The sequence below is a fragment of the Macaca mulatta genome, chromosome 6 (genome assembly GCF_049350105.2).
Source record: "Macaca mulatta isolate MMU2019108-1 chromosome 6, T2T-MMU8v2.0, whole genome shotgun sequence".
NCBI classification, from domain to species: domain Eukaryota; kingdom Metazoa; phylum Chordata; class Mammalia; order Primates; family Cercopithecidae; genus Macaca; species Macaca mulatta.
Window position 1 is genome coordinate 90,749,533 of NC_133411.1, and position 15,745 is coordinate 90,765,277.

The 15,745-nt window shown below is 35.1% G+C and overlaps 1 long non-coding RNA gene across 1 annotated transcript in view; it reads left to right on the forward strand.

The window, feature by feature from the left end:
* Window positions 1-15,280, forward strand: part of LOC106998830 (uncharacterized) — a 44,238-nt gene extending 28,958 nt beyond the window's left edge. The window contains exon 4 of the long non-coding RNA XR_013418176.1: window positions 14,963-15,280. This is a non-coding gene — a long non-coding RNA (uncharacterized LOC106998830). The remainder of the gene's footprint in view (window positions 1-14,962) is intronic.
* The last annotated feature ends 465 nt before the right edge of the window (window positions 15,281-15,745 follow it).

Below are 15,745 nucleotides of genomic sequence, written 5' to 3' on the forward strand. Positions count from 1 at the left end.
AAAAGATTTGATTATCAAGAACCAGTGAGATGGCAGCTTGAGAAAGAGTCAGCCTGCTGTTGCTGGATTTTAATATGTAGAAAGGCAGTCATGAGCCAAGGAGGGTGGGCAGTCTCTGGGAGAAGGAAACAGATTACCCTCAGGTGCTTCCAGAAGCAATTGAGCCCTAGTAACACCTTGATTTTAGCCCAGTGAAACCCATTTTAAACTTCTGACCTTTAGAGTTATAAGACAATAAATTTGTGTTGTTTTAAGACATTAAGTGAGCAGTAATTTGTTGCAGCAAAAATATGAAACGTTATAAAATGCACAGAAATAGCTAGTACCACAAAATTAGCACTGATATGATACCACAAAAGTATCTGGGGATGGGTGGTCAGTGAGAAAATAGTTACAGGAGCCTGGAAAATTTTTAAGGAAATTATTATAGGTGCTGGAAAGATGGTAAACTGTATGTAATGGTGTACATTTCATAGCTTTTGTGATAGAAATATGGAAATTATACCTAATGAAATTTAGAGCAATGTGAAGATATTTCAAGTCAAAATGTTGAAAGTATGAGCTCGTTATTGTTAATTATGGTATGACAAAAAAGAGACAAAATCAGAAAAAGAAAGGTCACTTTGCAAACAGAATTAAGAAGGAATGGCTGGGCGTGGTGGCTGACGCCTGTAATCCCAGCACTTTAGAAGGCCAAGGAAGGCGGATCAAGAGGTCAAGAGATCGGACCATCCTGGCTAACATGGTGAAACCCTGTCTCTACTAAAAAATACAAACATTAGCTGGGCATGGTGGTGTACACCTGTAGTCCCAGGTACTACTGGGAGTGGTACACCACCACTACCTCCTGAGGCAGGAGAAACGCTTCAGCCTGGGAGGCGGAGGTTGCAGTGAGCAGAGATTGCACTACTGCACTCCAGCCTAGAAACAGAGGAAGACTCCGCCAAAAAAAAAAAGAAGAAATATAGACAGTCCCAGATTTCCAGCTTGCATGATTAGAACATATGAGCTATTTCTTACAAAATCAAGGGGGGACTGCACTACACCCATTAGAACAGAGTCCTAGAAAAATAGACCAAGTCCAGGATGCTACCATTAAGGCCTTAGGGTAAATACCAAATCAAGGCTGTGGTTGTAGCAGATTTGCTAAGATTGCTAAAAATATTAAGATCATATCTAGTTAATTTTTAAGCTAGGCAAAAAGGCTAAAATGGTTAAGGTTATGGCCCCAGAGTAGGCTGATGTGGTCAAAGTGCCTGTAAATAGGTCAAAAGAAGTAGGTATATATAAAGATTAATTTTATGTGTCAATTTGGGTGAACCATGGGATGAAAATATTTAGTGAAATATCATTCTGAATGTTTCTGTGAGGGTGTTTTTTTTTTTTTTTTTTTTTTTTTTTTTTTTTTTTTTTTTTTTTTAATGAGAGTAACATTTAAACCTGTGGACTTCCAGTAAAGCAAATCACACCCCATAACATGAGTGGGTCTCATCAAATCATTTGAGGGCATCATAGAACAAAGATTGACCTCCTCTGAGCAAGAAAGAATTCTGCTGGCTGACTGCCTGTGGACTGGAATTGCACCTCTTTCTTGGGTCTCCAGCTTGCTGTACTACTCTGCAGACTTTGGGCTTACCCAGCCTCCACAATCATGTGAACCAGTTTCTTAAAATAATTTTTCTCCCTGCCCTACTATGTTGATTCTGTTTCTCTGGAAAAGTCTAATACATTATGTCTAGCAAAAGCTATGGATGTGGCTTTTGGCAAGCAGATTTGACTAAATCAAATAAACCACAAAACTTGTGGGAGAACTCCATATATCTATACTATAACCACTTACAGGTTAAAAAGTTTTCCTTTGGAGAGAATAAATATAAAGATTCTGCTTGGAAGGACATCACATATAGTTAGTAGTAAACATACCATGTCAAAAACATGGTGAAAGTTTATGTGAGACCTCTTAGACTTAGTCTATCAGCTTCCCAAGCCCTGGCATTTAGAATTATAGGCTTTCAGAAACAATATTGGAAAAGTGTTTTTTGGGGAATCTGACCAGAGTAAAATAAAGTATCTAACTTCAAAACATGGTTCCCCAAATTAAATGGAAGTCAGGTCATTCTAAAGTGAAGCTTATAGTGCTAAACCACACACAAAGGACCTAAATTTTTAAATCGGTTTTATACTGGAATACTCTTAAATATCTCATAAGGGCTGTCCTTCCAATGATTGCAATTTGAGAGAAAAGCTTTTCTCGTGAGAGGTAGAAACCAAGATAGCAAACAGAGAAAAGACAGTTTAAGAAACAAAGAATACTCACAGAGAGAATAAAACTTCTTAAAGAACTATAATTATTATTTGGAAAGACAAAGTAACTTATTCTAGCCATAAATGAAGAATAAGATATATAAAATTAAGCTATATAAGATAAAGAACAAGAAGTGAAAAAAAAATTGAATTGCGAAAAAAAATGCAATAGTGAAAAGAAGAAAATTGAAACACAAAATTTCATTATAAATCTTGAAACATAGAACATAAGATCCAAGAATAAAAAAAAAAAAAAAACCTGGAGAGAAAGGACAAGACAATGAAAGGACTAGCTCAGTGCTCCAGTTTCTAATTTAAAAACTTGTTGGTACATAATACATGTATATATTTATTGATTACATGAAATGTTTTGATATATGCATGCATTGCATAATAATCACATCAGGGTAAATGGAGTATCCATCACCGCAAGCATTTATTCTTTGTGTTTAAAACAATTCAATTATACTCTTTTAGTTACTTTAAAATAATTATTTTTACTCGAATCCTCCCATTGTGCTATCAAATAGTAGGTCTTATTTATTCTTTCTGACTATTGTTTGTACCCATTAACCATTTCCACTACCCCCTCCCAGACTTCACCCACTGATTACCCTTCCAGAGGCTGAACCATCCTTCTACACTCTGTCACTAAGAGTTCCAACCGTTTTAATTTTTAGCTCCCACAAATTAGTGAGAACATGTGATGTTTATCTTTCTGTGCTTGGCTTATTTCTCTTAACATAATGACCTCCAGTTCCATCTATTTGGTTGTAAATGACAGGATCTCATTCTTTTTATGGCCGAGTAGTACTCCATTGTGTATAACTACCATATTTTCTTTATCCATTCATCTTTTGATGGACGCTTAGGTTGCTTCCAAATTTGGCTATTGTGTACAGTGGTGCAACAAACACAGTAGTGTAGATATCTCTTTGATATACTGACTTCCTTTCTTTTGGGTATATATCCAGCAGTGCGATTGCTGGATCGTAGGGTATCTCTACTTTTAGTTTTTTGAGGAACCCCCAAAATGTTCTCCATAGTGGTTGCACTAACTTTTATTCCCACCAACAGTATATGAGGGTTCCTTTTTCTCCATATTCTTGCTGGCATTTCTTATTGCCTGTCTTTTGGATATAAGCCATTTTAACTGGGGTGAGATGGTATCTCATTGTAATTTTGGCTTGCATTTCTCTGATTATCAATGACTTTGAGCAACTTTTCATATACCTGCTTGACATCTGCATGTCATCCATTGAGAAATGTTTATTTAAATATTTTGTCCATTTTTAAATCACATTATTAGATTTTTTCTATAGAGTTGTTTGAGCTACATATATATTCTGGTTATTAATCCCTTGTCGGATGGATAGTTTGAAAATATTTTCTCCCATTCTGTGGTTATTTCTTCACTTTGCTGATTGTTTCCTTAATTGTGAAGAAGCTTTTTAACTTGATGTGATCTCATTTGTTTATTTTTGCTTTGGTTGCCTGTGTCTGTTGAGTATTATTCAAGAAATCATTGCCCAGTCCAATGTCCTAGAAAGTTTTCTCAAAGTTTTCTTTTAGTAGTTTTATAGTTTGAGGTCTTAGATTTAAGTCTTTAATCCATTTTGATTTGATTTTTGTATATGATAAGAGATAGATGTCAAGTTTCATTCTTTCACATATGAATATCCAGTTTTCCCAGTACGGTTTATTAAAGAGGCTGTCCTTTTCCAATCTATGTTCATAGAACTTTTGTCAAAAATGAGTTCATACATAGATGTAAGGATTTATTTCTGGGTTCTTTATTCTGTTCCACTGGTGTGTGTGTTTGATTTTCTGTCAGTACCATGTTGTTTTGGTTCCTATAATTCTATAGTATAATTTGAAGTCAGGTAATGTGATCCCTCCAGGTTTGTTCTTTTTCCTTAGAACAGTTTTGGCTATTCTGGGTCTTTTTGTGGTTTCATGTAAATTTTAGGATTTTTTTTCTATTTCTGTGAAGAATGTCATTACTATTTTGATAAAGATTGCATTCAATCTTTAGATTCCTTTGGGAGGTATTGACATTTTAACAATATTATTTTTTGAAACCATGAATATGGGTTATCTTTTCATTTTTTGTGTGTGTCCTCATCAGTTTCTTGCATCAATGTTGTATAGTTTTCATTGCAGGAAAATTTCACTTCTTTGGTTAAGTCCTAGATATTTTATGTTATTTGTAGCTATTGTTAATGGGATTATTTTCTTGATTTTTTTTTTTTCCCGATTGTTCACTGTTGACATATAGAAGTACTACTGATTGGCCAGACATGGTGGCTCATGCCTGGAATCCCAGCACTTTGGGAGGCCAAGGAAGGTGGATCACTTGAGCCCAGAAGTTTGAGACGAGCCTGGGCAACACGACAAAACCCCATCTCTACCAAAAAATACAAAAATTAGCTGGGTGTGGTGGCATGTGCCGGTAGTCCCAGCTACATGGGAGTCTGAGGTGGGAGGATGGCTTGAACCCAGGAGGTGGAGGTTACAGTGAGCTGAGATCATGCCACTGCACTCCAGCCTGGGTGACAGAGTGGGACTCTGTCAAGAAAAAAAAAATTATTTTATCTGTAAACAGAAATAGAAATAATTTAACTTCTTCCTTTCCAATTTTGATTCCCTTTATTTCTTTCTCCTTCATGATTGCTGTAGCTAGAAATTTCAGTAATATGTTGAATAACAGTGGTGACCAGTGGGCATCCTCATTGTGTTCTAGATCTTAGAGAAAAGGCTTTCAGTTTTTTTCCCATTTAATACCCTAGCTGTGGATCTGTAATATATGGCTTTTATTATGTTGAGGTATGTTCCTTCTATACTTAGTTGTCTCAGGGTTTTTTTTTTTTTTTATCATGTGGGGATGTTGAATCAACTGAAATGATCATATGGTTTTTGTCCTTCATTCCATTGATATGATTTATCACATTGACTGGTTTGTATATGTTTAACCATTCTCGCATCCCTGAAATAAATCTCACTTCATCATGATGAATCAAACTTTTAACATGTTGTTTAATTTGTTTGCTAGCATTTTGTTGAGAATTTTTGCATCCATATTCATCAGTGATACTGGCCTGTAGTTTCCCTTTTTTGATATGTTTTTGTATGGTTTTGGTACCAGGGTGATACAGGCCTCATAGAAGAATGAACTTGAAAGTATGCCATCGTCCTCTATTTTTTGAGATAGTTTGCATAGGATTGGGATTAATTCTTCCTTAAATATTTGGTAGAACTTAGCAGTGAAGCCATGTAATACACAGCTTTTCTCGACTGGAAGACATTTTCTTACAACTTCAATCTTGTTACTTGTTATTGGTCTGGTCAGACTTTGGATTTCTTCATGGTTCCATGTTGGTAGGTTGTATGCATCCAGGAATTTGTTCATTTCTTCTAGATTTTCTAATTCATTGGCATATATAATTGCTCACAGTATTCGCTAATGATCTTCTGAGTTTCTGCAGTATCAGTTGTAGACTCCTTTTTCATATCTGATTTTATTTATTTGGGTCTTCTCTTTTTTGTTGTTAGTTAGGCAGGTTCTTTTTTATTGTTAGGTTCCTCAATTTTGTTTAACTTTTCAAAAAAACAGCTTTTTGTGTTATTGACCCTGAATAACCAGCAGGGATACCCAGGTAGGTATCACAGGTTTTGGGTGAGACTCTGAAACTTGTTGGCTTCAGGTGAAACTCAATACATTCCTAGTGGTGGTGGCTATGGAGACAGACTCCTTTTACTTGAGAAAAGCAGAGGGAAAAGAATAGGGAACTTTGTCTTGCACCATAGCTATCAGCTGTGCCACACAGGGGTATATCGAGCACTAAGTGGGTGCTTATTTAAATTGGGTCAAATAAAAGTGGGTAGGAGATATTTCTTCAAAAAGATAAAAAAAGAATACTTAATCTATAGAAATATTGGATGGACATTTATACAACTGGGGGAGGGTTGCACATTGAATTAATGATTAAAAACAAAGACAAAATAAGGCAATTATTAATCTAAAAAAACAAAAATTATGTAGGAAAATGATTGTGGATTATTATAGGCTTTGTTATGAAAATAATTTAAATAATATTAATAACATACTCATTGATTATATTATTAGCCAAATGTTTTATATAACTATATTAGGATGATAGAAAAGTAGAAAGTGTTTATATAAATGCTATGTGAGAAGAGAAGGGGGTCCTTAAAGAAAACGAAATTCTTATCTTTTCTAGTGGAAATAAGTAACCCCTAAACTGATAAATGAGGAAAATAATAATATAATAATATTATTTTCCATAGAGAGATGGAATAATACACAAATAGACTGGTAAAAGGTTTCACTATGCTGACCAATGGGAAATGTGGGTGAGAAAGAGTGAATGGTAGCTTGCATGGGATTCCTGTCCTTCATTAAGAATGCGATGTAAATAATTTATTTCTCATACTATGTATACAAACAACATTGTGAAAAATAAAATTAAGTTATATAAAATAAAATCCTCCCTCTTACATGCTGTAAGAGAGTAATATTTGCCTCAAGACAGACCTAATGAGAAGTTTATTGTGAATTCATCTTTATTTTGTAAATTTTAATTTTGGAATTTATCCTTTCAAGACATATTTATTGACTGCCTAAAGTTGCAAGGCATGAGACTTCTATTTTCAGACAAATTTATTTCTGTCTTGATTCATATTCACTCTTATTAAAACCAGCAGTGGCTATAAGCTAATCATAAATTGTTGGACTTTCCCCTAAGTATGTTTACAGTCCTTGGTTTTAAGTACTATTTTCAGTAATCTAACACAGCTTAATATTCATAATAAAAAAAAAATAAATGTATTTTCATTTCTTCTAGGCAATAAACAGTATTATTCTGAATTTTAAGCAAGATGGGCTGGAGATAATAACTAATGATGATGAAAACACAAATTTTAATATAAGAAGTCATTTTTTGGGTAAAGCTACAAGTTAACTATAGTTCTAAATAGTTTTATTTTGTATTTTATGCAAGACCAAGGATAAAGAGGTGCAAAAAAGGATTTTTTTTCTTTAGAGATAGTGATAACATTAAAATAGACTGTTTCATCAAGTAAATACAATGGTATATAATGATCATGGGAAAAAGAAAAATATATCCACAATGGCAGAAAGCAAAAGTGCATTTAAGAAGTGAAGGTCATAGATAAATATGAAGTTGTCTTTGAGTATATCCATCAATACACCAGTGAAATATATTTCTAAAGGTTGAGTCTTTCTGTGGAATAGTAAGGATTTGATAAAACCATGATGAAGATAGTCATTGGGTGAACTGCAGCCTTGATGTACCTGGATAGATCCATAAGTGCTGATTAAAAAGTGAGGAATGTGTAGATTATAGAATAGTGTTCCTTAACAGGATGCTGACAATAGACTTTACAACTTTATACATTTTATACATTATAATAAATGTAAAAATCTTATTAACATTTTAATTTTATTTCTGTTTTAAACTTTTACACAAGTCTACTTTACTTTGTGAAAGCTAAATTTATTTTTAAGAACTCAATAGGCAGAAATCTAGGCTTTAAATTCTTAAGTATGTTGCACTGAAACCCCACTACTCCTTTCTGTTGCTCAGATGTCACCTATAATGCTGATTTATCTCTGAGTATCTCTCACTGAAATGAGTATTTTTAATTTATTGTTAGGGATATCCAGCAAATTATCCCAATATTTTCAATTTGCTTACTTTTTCTAGTCCACTGGTTCTCAGACTTGAGAAAGAATCATTTGAGAGCTTGTTAAAACAGATATTGCTGCTCTGCAATCTCAGTTTCTCATTCAGTAGGTCTGTGTTGAGGCTTGAAAACTTACATTTCTAGTATGTTCTCGGAAGATTCTGATAATGCCAATAGGAGCAACACACATTGAGAACACTGCTACTGATTATATATAAAGTTTTGATAATTCAAAAACTTAACCAACCAGAATCTGTTCACTAAGCATCTCTTAGGCATTATGTTAGGGACAGAGATTACAGTGTTATTCTGAATTTGGTAGGTCTGTGTTAAGTCTTGAAAATTTACATTTCGAAAATGCTCTCAGATGATTCTGATGATGCCAATAGGAGCAACACACATTGAGAATACTGCTATTGACTATATATGATTCGTTGTAAATATGATTGTAAACATACTTCCCACTAAGGGGAAAGTCCAACAACTTATAATTTGCTTACGGCCACTGCCAGTTTTAACAAAGGTGGATGTGAATCAAAAAAGACAAAAATTTGTCTGGAAGTAGAAGTGAGGATATAGCCCTCATGCCTGGGAGCATCAGAGATTACAGGGATAAAAAAGACAAAATCTATGTGCTTAGGGACTATCAAATCTAGACAAAGCTTTTAACCTAATTTTTCATCATGAGGATAAAATATTTGAACTTCTAGAGAAGTACTGTCCAAAAGAAATAGGATATGAGCCAAAAATACAATTTTAAATATTCTAATAGCCATATTAAAAAAAATAAATAAGTAAAATTAATTTTAATAATATATCTTATTTATCCAAATATAGCTAAAATATCATTTTAACATGTAATCAGTATAAGCATTATTAACGAGTTCTTTTACATTCTTTGTTTTCATACTAAGGTATAAATTAGTGTGTAATTTATACCTGCCATCCATCTCAATTTGGACTGGTCATATTTCAAGTGCCCAAAAGCCACACGTGGTTCATGGCTACCATATTGTAGAGCAGAGTTATAGAGAAGAAAGAAACTATCAAGAACCAATCCATGTTGTCCCGGATTTTAGCTGTGACTTCTAGGAAGACGAGCTCCACATCCATATTTTCATGACTGACCTCTCTCATTAGGGATTCTCTTCTGCATTTCTTGCTGATTATGGCTCTTCTTAGATTTATTTCCATGATCAGATTTGAAACTTCTAAAGTACTTTTTCCCAAGCTAGCTAATTTTTTGGCATTCCTGTTTCTTTCAGTGATTTTTTAGGTTAAAAAATCAATGTCATTTTTAATTCATTATTTTTCTGATACTTTGTCCTGAGACTCTAAATACTACTCTGGTTTTGGATTGGGCCATTTCAACGAATATTTAGTTTATTCAACTGGCTCCCATCTCTTTCCTGCACTTCATTCAATATTTCTTAAAACATATTGCATTCTTGGCACTATACTGTGCTATAGAGATAAAAAGATAAGTAAGATTCAGCATCTGCCCTCAAGAAATCTGCATTCTCTCTTCCTTTACTAACTCATCTTGTTATGACAGTAAGGCTGTCATCCTGTGCCTTTCCTGCTCAGAATGCCCAGTGTTCAAATATTCCATTGGCTGCAAGATACAACTCCAATATGATTCCATTTCCATACATTATGTTTACAGCCCTATATATAACTGTTCTATAGCGCACAACCTCTGCTCAAGTTGGTTTCTTCACTGTTCCTGCGATCTAATCTCTATGATTTTGTGCATGTAGCTTCACATAGCTGATTCTGTGTGTTTTTAACTTATATTTATTATTTTAACTTTTAAAATCTCTGACATATTTTCTCTTTAGAAAATGACTATTATTTCCAAGATAAAGATTGCTTATGTTTGAGTGGGTTCAAAATACAAAGATGTTTACTTGAGATATTGACAAAGCTGAAAACATTCAGGAAGATTTCTTGTTCAAAAAAGTAAATCAACAATAGCAATTACGACAAAAACAAAACACACTTGGAACAAGTATCCAATCTTTTTGAAAATTCTTTACCAAAGAATACTGCTTAGTTCATGAAAGAAGAAACCACTTGAAGGAAAACAAAATACTTATTCCCAAAATATTGAGGATTGTTAAGACGTGAACACACAAGGGAACACTCTGCCTCAGCCTCTATTTGCCTTATGGTAGCACATAAATCCTTTCTTCCTAGAGACAGAACTTGCTTATCAGCACAGAGAAGGCACCAGCAGGCACTGGAGAAAACTGGAAACAGATTTACTATTTTCCCACTTTTTCCTGCCGCTTAAAAGACTGAAACAGCTCTCTCTTTTGTCTTGTCACATATAATGTATGGCTTTTTGTTAAAACACTATTTAAACAAGGCCCCTAAGCCACTGCCTTGAGAGAGAAATACTTCTGTACTGAGGCCTCTCCCTTGTGATGGGTATAGCACATGTTAATAAACTGCTGCTGGGTTTTCTTTTGTTAATTTGACTTTTGTTGTCAGGAGGGTATCTCAACTTAGAACCTGAAGAGAGAGGAAAAAAAAAAAAAAAAAAAAAGGAAAAACTTTTCTCCCTCCACCGCTACTTAATCCTAAATGACTAATTCTGCCTGGAGTTAATTGATTAGACAAAACATAGCAAGGAATTTTCCCACCAAGATGTTTCCAAATAAAATACTCTTTCACTGAATAATATACATTAAAAGGTACTCCTATTTTGGTACATAAACTTCACCTTTTTCCTAAAGATAGAATTCTCAGGTCTCTTAACACTTGTTAACTTTGGAAGAGATAGTATTATTTACTAATTAACACAGAACCTAATGAGGCATTAAAAATGTAAAGAAATTCATGATCTCTTCAAACTAAAGATATATAAAGAGAATCTAATATTTAAAGTTCTTGGACTGGGCACAGTGGCTTACACCTGTAATCCCAGCACTTTGGCAAGTTAAGGCAGGTGGATCACCAGAGTTCGGGAGTTCGAGATCAGGCTGGCCAACAGGACGAAACCCATGTCTACTAAAAATACAAAAATTAGCTGGGCATGGTGGCATGTACCTGTAATTCCAGCTACTCAGGAGTCTGAGGCAGGAGAATCACTTGAACCAGGGAAATGGAGGTTGCAGTGAGCTGAGATAGTTTTACTGCACTCCAGCCTGGGTGACAGAGACTGTCTTAAATAAATAAATAAATAAACAAATAAATAAATAAATACAATTATTTTATATCAGTAATGATCTATATTGGATCTCAGGAAACAGACTTTTTGCCAAAATATGTACTTTCAAATAAAGTTGACATTGGAAAACAAACACAAGTTATGAGTTTTTTAAATTAAAATATAGTCAATTGAAAACAACATAGAAGAATGTGACTTAAATGGGTTACTTGTGGCTCTCTTGTTTAGGAAAATATGTAATTTTTCCTACATATTAATTAGAGGACATCCTTTGGTCTTGTTTTGAAATAATAAAACCATGATAGCATAATAGTGTGATATGTAGTGTCACAGTATCTTATACTATGATTCTATTTTTAGGTTCTTTATTGAGATAGTCTCCTGAAAACAAAAGTCAAATTAACAAGAGAAAAACAAGCAGAAGTTTATTAACATGTGCTAATATTGTGATACATAGTATCATAGTATTATGATACACGTGTATCTATGATATACATGATATATAATACCTTGATAAATCAAAATCACTATAGCATAACTGAACTTTGGAGTCAATAGAGATTCATTATATATGCGTTTCTCACTGAAAAGATGGAAAAAGTAAGAGAAAAGAAATCAGATCAAGTCTTTAGAATTTCAGTAGGTTGCATTATAGGAGAGGAACCCTCAGTTTAGAAAACATGCAGGTTTGTTACATGAGTGTATTGAATGATGCTGAGGTTTGGGGTATGATTGATCCTGTCACTCAGGTAGTGAGCATAGTACACATACTAATGTCATCAAATAAGCAGTTTTATTCCAAGCAGATATAAAAAAAAAATCATTGCCACATAATCTAATATAACAGGATATTATATATTTTAATGCATGATAACATCAAAGTATAAAAAGCTATGTTAAAATTAATAACCTTCATTTCTTTATCTGTATAAAAGTTCTAGTGTGTATTGACCTTTTAAGACCTATAAAGCTCTTTTTAGAATTTCTCACAGCATTGGTACAGTATTGACACATTCCCTCATCAATTACTTATCTGAGAAAAATTTATATCTCCTTCGTTTATAAAATTTAGTTTTGCTGAATATAAAATGCTTAGCTGACAGTTATTCTGTTTAGAGAGACTGAAGACAGGACCTCAGTCCCTTCTGGCTTGTAGGTTTCTGCTGAGAAATCTGCTTTTAACTCAGAGGTTTTCCTTTATATGTTATCTGATGCTCTTGTCTCACTGCTCTTGGAACTTTTTCCATCATGTTGACAACTGCCTGATGACTACATGCCTTGGTGCTGTCCTTTTTTGCAATGGATCTCCCAGGAGTTCTTTTATCTTCTTGCTTTGAATGTCTAAATCTCTAGCAATGCCAATGAAGACTTTGTCAATTATTTCTCAAATAGGTTTTACAAACATTTTGCTTTTCCTTCTCCCCTGAGAACACAAATAATTCTTAGGTTTGGCCAGTTTACATAATCCCATATTTCTTGGAGACTTTGTTTCTTTTGTTTCTTTATTTTGTCTGATCAGTATAATGTCTTTGACCTCTGAAATTCTTTCTTCTACCTGGTCAGTCTATTAAAACTTTCCATGAAATTTTATAGTTCCCTAAATGTGTTTTATTGTTTCCAGAAGTTCTGATTGGTTTCTCTTTAAAGTACCTATCTCCGATCTCCTTAGAAAATTTTTCATGCATATCCTGAATTGTTTTTTAATTTCTTTGTTTTCACCATCCTTTTATATCTCCTTGAGTAACTTAATAACCAACTCTTTGAATTCTTTATCTGATACTTCAAAGATTTCATCTTGGTTTGGATCCATTACTAGAGATTTAATGTGATCTTTGAGAGTGTTATAGAAACTTGTTCTTTCATACTGCAAGTATTATTTTTCTGGTTTCCTCTCATTTGATTGGACTATTCTAATTATTATTATTTTTTATTATACTTAAAGTTCTAGGTTACATGTGCACAACATGCCGGTTTGTTACATAGATATACATGTGCCATGTTGGTTTTCTGCACCCATCAACTCATCATTTACATCGGGTATTTCTCCTAATGCTATCCCTCTCCCAGTCCTCCATCCCCTGACAGGCCCCGGTGTGTGATGCTTCCCTCCCTATGTCTACGTGTTCTCATTGCTCAATTCCCACTTAGGAGTGAGAATATGCAGTGCTTGATTTTCTGTCCTTGTGATAGTTTGCTGAGAATGATGGTTTCCAGATTCATCCATGTCCCAGCAAAGGACATGAACTCATCCTTTTTTTTATGGCTGCATAGTATTCCATGGTGTATATGTGCCACATTTTCTTAATCCAGTTTATCGTTGATGGACATTTGGGTTGGTTCCAAGTCTTTCCTATTGTGAATAGTGCCACAATAAACATACGTGTCCATGTGTCTTTTTGGTAGCATGATTTATAATCCTTTGGGTATATACCCAGTAATGGGATCGTTGGGTCAAATGGTATTTCTAGTTCTAGATCCTTGAGGAATCACCACACTGTCTTCCACAATGGTTGAACTAATTTACACTCCCACCAACAGTGTAAAAGTGTTCCTATTTCTCCACATCCTCTCTAGCATCTGCTGTTTCCTGACTTTTTAATGATTACCATTCTCAGTGGCATGAGATGGTATCTCATTGTGGTTTTGATTTGCATTTCTCTGATGGCCAGTAATGACGAGCATTTTTTCATGTGCCTGTTGGCTGTATGCATGTCTTCTTCTGAGAACTGTCTATTCATATCCTTTGCCCACTTTTGGATGGGGTTGTTTGTTTTTTTCTTATAAATTTGTTTGAGTTCTTTGTAGGTTCTGGATATTAGCCCTTTGTCAGATGAGTAGATTGCAAAAATTTTCTCCTGTAGGTTGCCTATTCACTCTGATGGTAGTTTCTTTTGCTGTGCAGAAGCTCTTTAGTTTAATTAGATCCCATTTGTCAATTATGGCTTTTGTTGCATTGCTTTTGGGGTTTTAATCATGAAATCTTTGCCCATGCCTATGTCCCAAATGGTTTTGCCTAGGTTTTCTTCTAGGGTTTTTATGGTTTTAGGTCTTATATTTAAGTCTTTAATCCATCTTGAGTTAATTTTTGTATAAGGTATAAGAAAGGGATCCAGGTTCAGCTTTCTACTTATGGCTAGCCAATTTTCCCAGCACTGTTTATTAATTATTTTTAATTTAATTATTTACTTGAGATTTTTAAAACATGTCTTTCTTTCCCCTTAAGGATATGACTTTAATGTTTATAGTTTATTGTTATCTAGCTTTGGCTCTGGGTGCTTTCAGTGGTGAAGACTTTGTATAAGTTTTTTGGTTCTAGGGAATCTTTGTGTGATGGCTTTCTCAGATGCTGATTATAGTAGCAGGGTCACTTTCTCCTGTGGGGCTGGAATGGCAGAGGTCTTATGAAGCTTATCTCATTCTCCAGTGGTGTTCACTTTACATTTATTTCCCAGCATTTTATTCACTGGATGAACGGCTCAGGCCTCAGGCCAGTAGGAGATACCCATGGGCAAAAACTGGCTGTTGCTAAAGCAGGTGGGTAAATGCAATACCCCAATTGTGGGCAGAGGTCCCAGCCTTGACAGAGACAGCTGCAGAAGCTGTCAGTGAAATGTGCTGAGGTCTTTTCAGGGGAAAGAGAGGCAATTACCACAGGTCCCCTTTCATGCCAGCAGGAAAGCAATCTGCTTCCCATTCACTCTCCTGACCTGGTGTGCCAGCTCTTCAGACCAGACAGGCATCTTTTTTTATTTGCAGGAATGCTAATGTTCCAAGGAGAGAAGGATTTTAACTCTACCTCTCATGTAAGCCTAAACCTGCGGGGCACTCCTCCTATGGGGATGCATTCACCATGAAGTGTTCCAGAGAGGCTGTCTACAGATGTACCCATGCAGACACCCATTGGAGAAGCCCTAGCTGTGTCTGCCATGGTGGTTGAGAAGAAGTCCCCTTCTCCAAGACCCTTCATAAGCACTTGGACTGCCTGACTGTTGGGGTAGAGCTGCAGACTTTCCCCATTGAGCCTAGTACTGCACATGTGTCTCTACTGAAATAAAATTTCTACAAGTGGAAAGTTGAAATCTGTGCTATTTTTGGTTTTATTTTGCTTTTGTCTATGAGGCATTTCCTTCATGTGGTACACTACCCTTTTCCCTAAGTGTAGTTATCCCTGAGGGCCAGAATGTTGTAAATACTGCTGCTTCTCTGGGTCTAGCCACTAAGTAGGGATGCCACACCTCAGGCTGGTGTTGGGGAATGTCTCTAAGGGATCAAGTTATGTGACCTGTCCTCTAGTCTCCAAGCAGTGGGTGCCAGCACTAGTTCTGGTGGGAGTGGAAGGACAGTAATGTAGAATCTGAGATTTCCCTTGTTATAAATAGCCTTAATGTGTTGACTTTCTCAAATGTTAGCTGTAGTAGTAATGTAGTAGTCACATGGACAAAATCAAGACCCCATGGATAGCCAGGTTGTGCAAAAGTTTTCTCCTTCCTGAGCATTGTATTATTCTACTTGTAGATGTCTTAATGGGTTATACCAAGT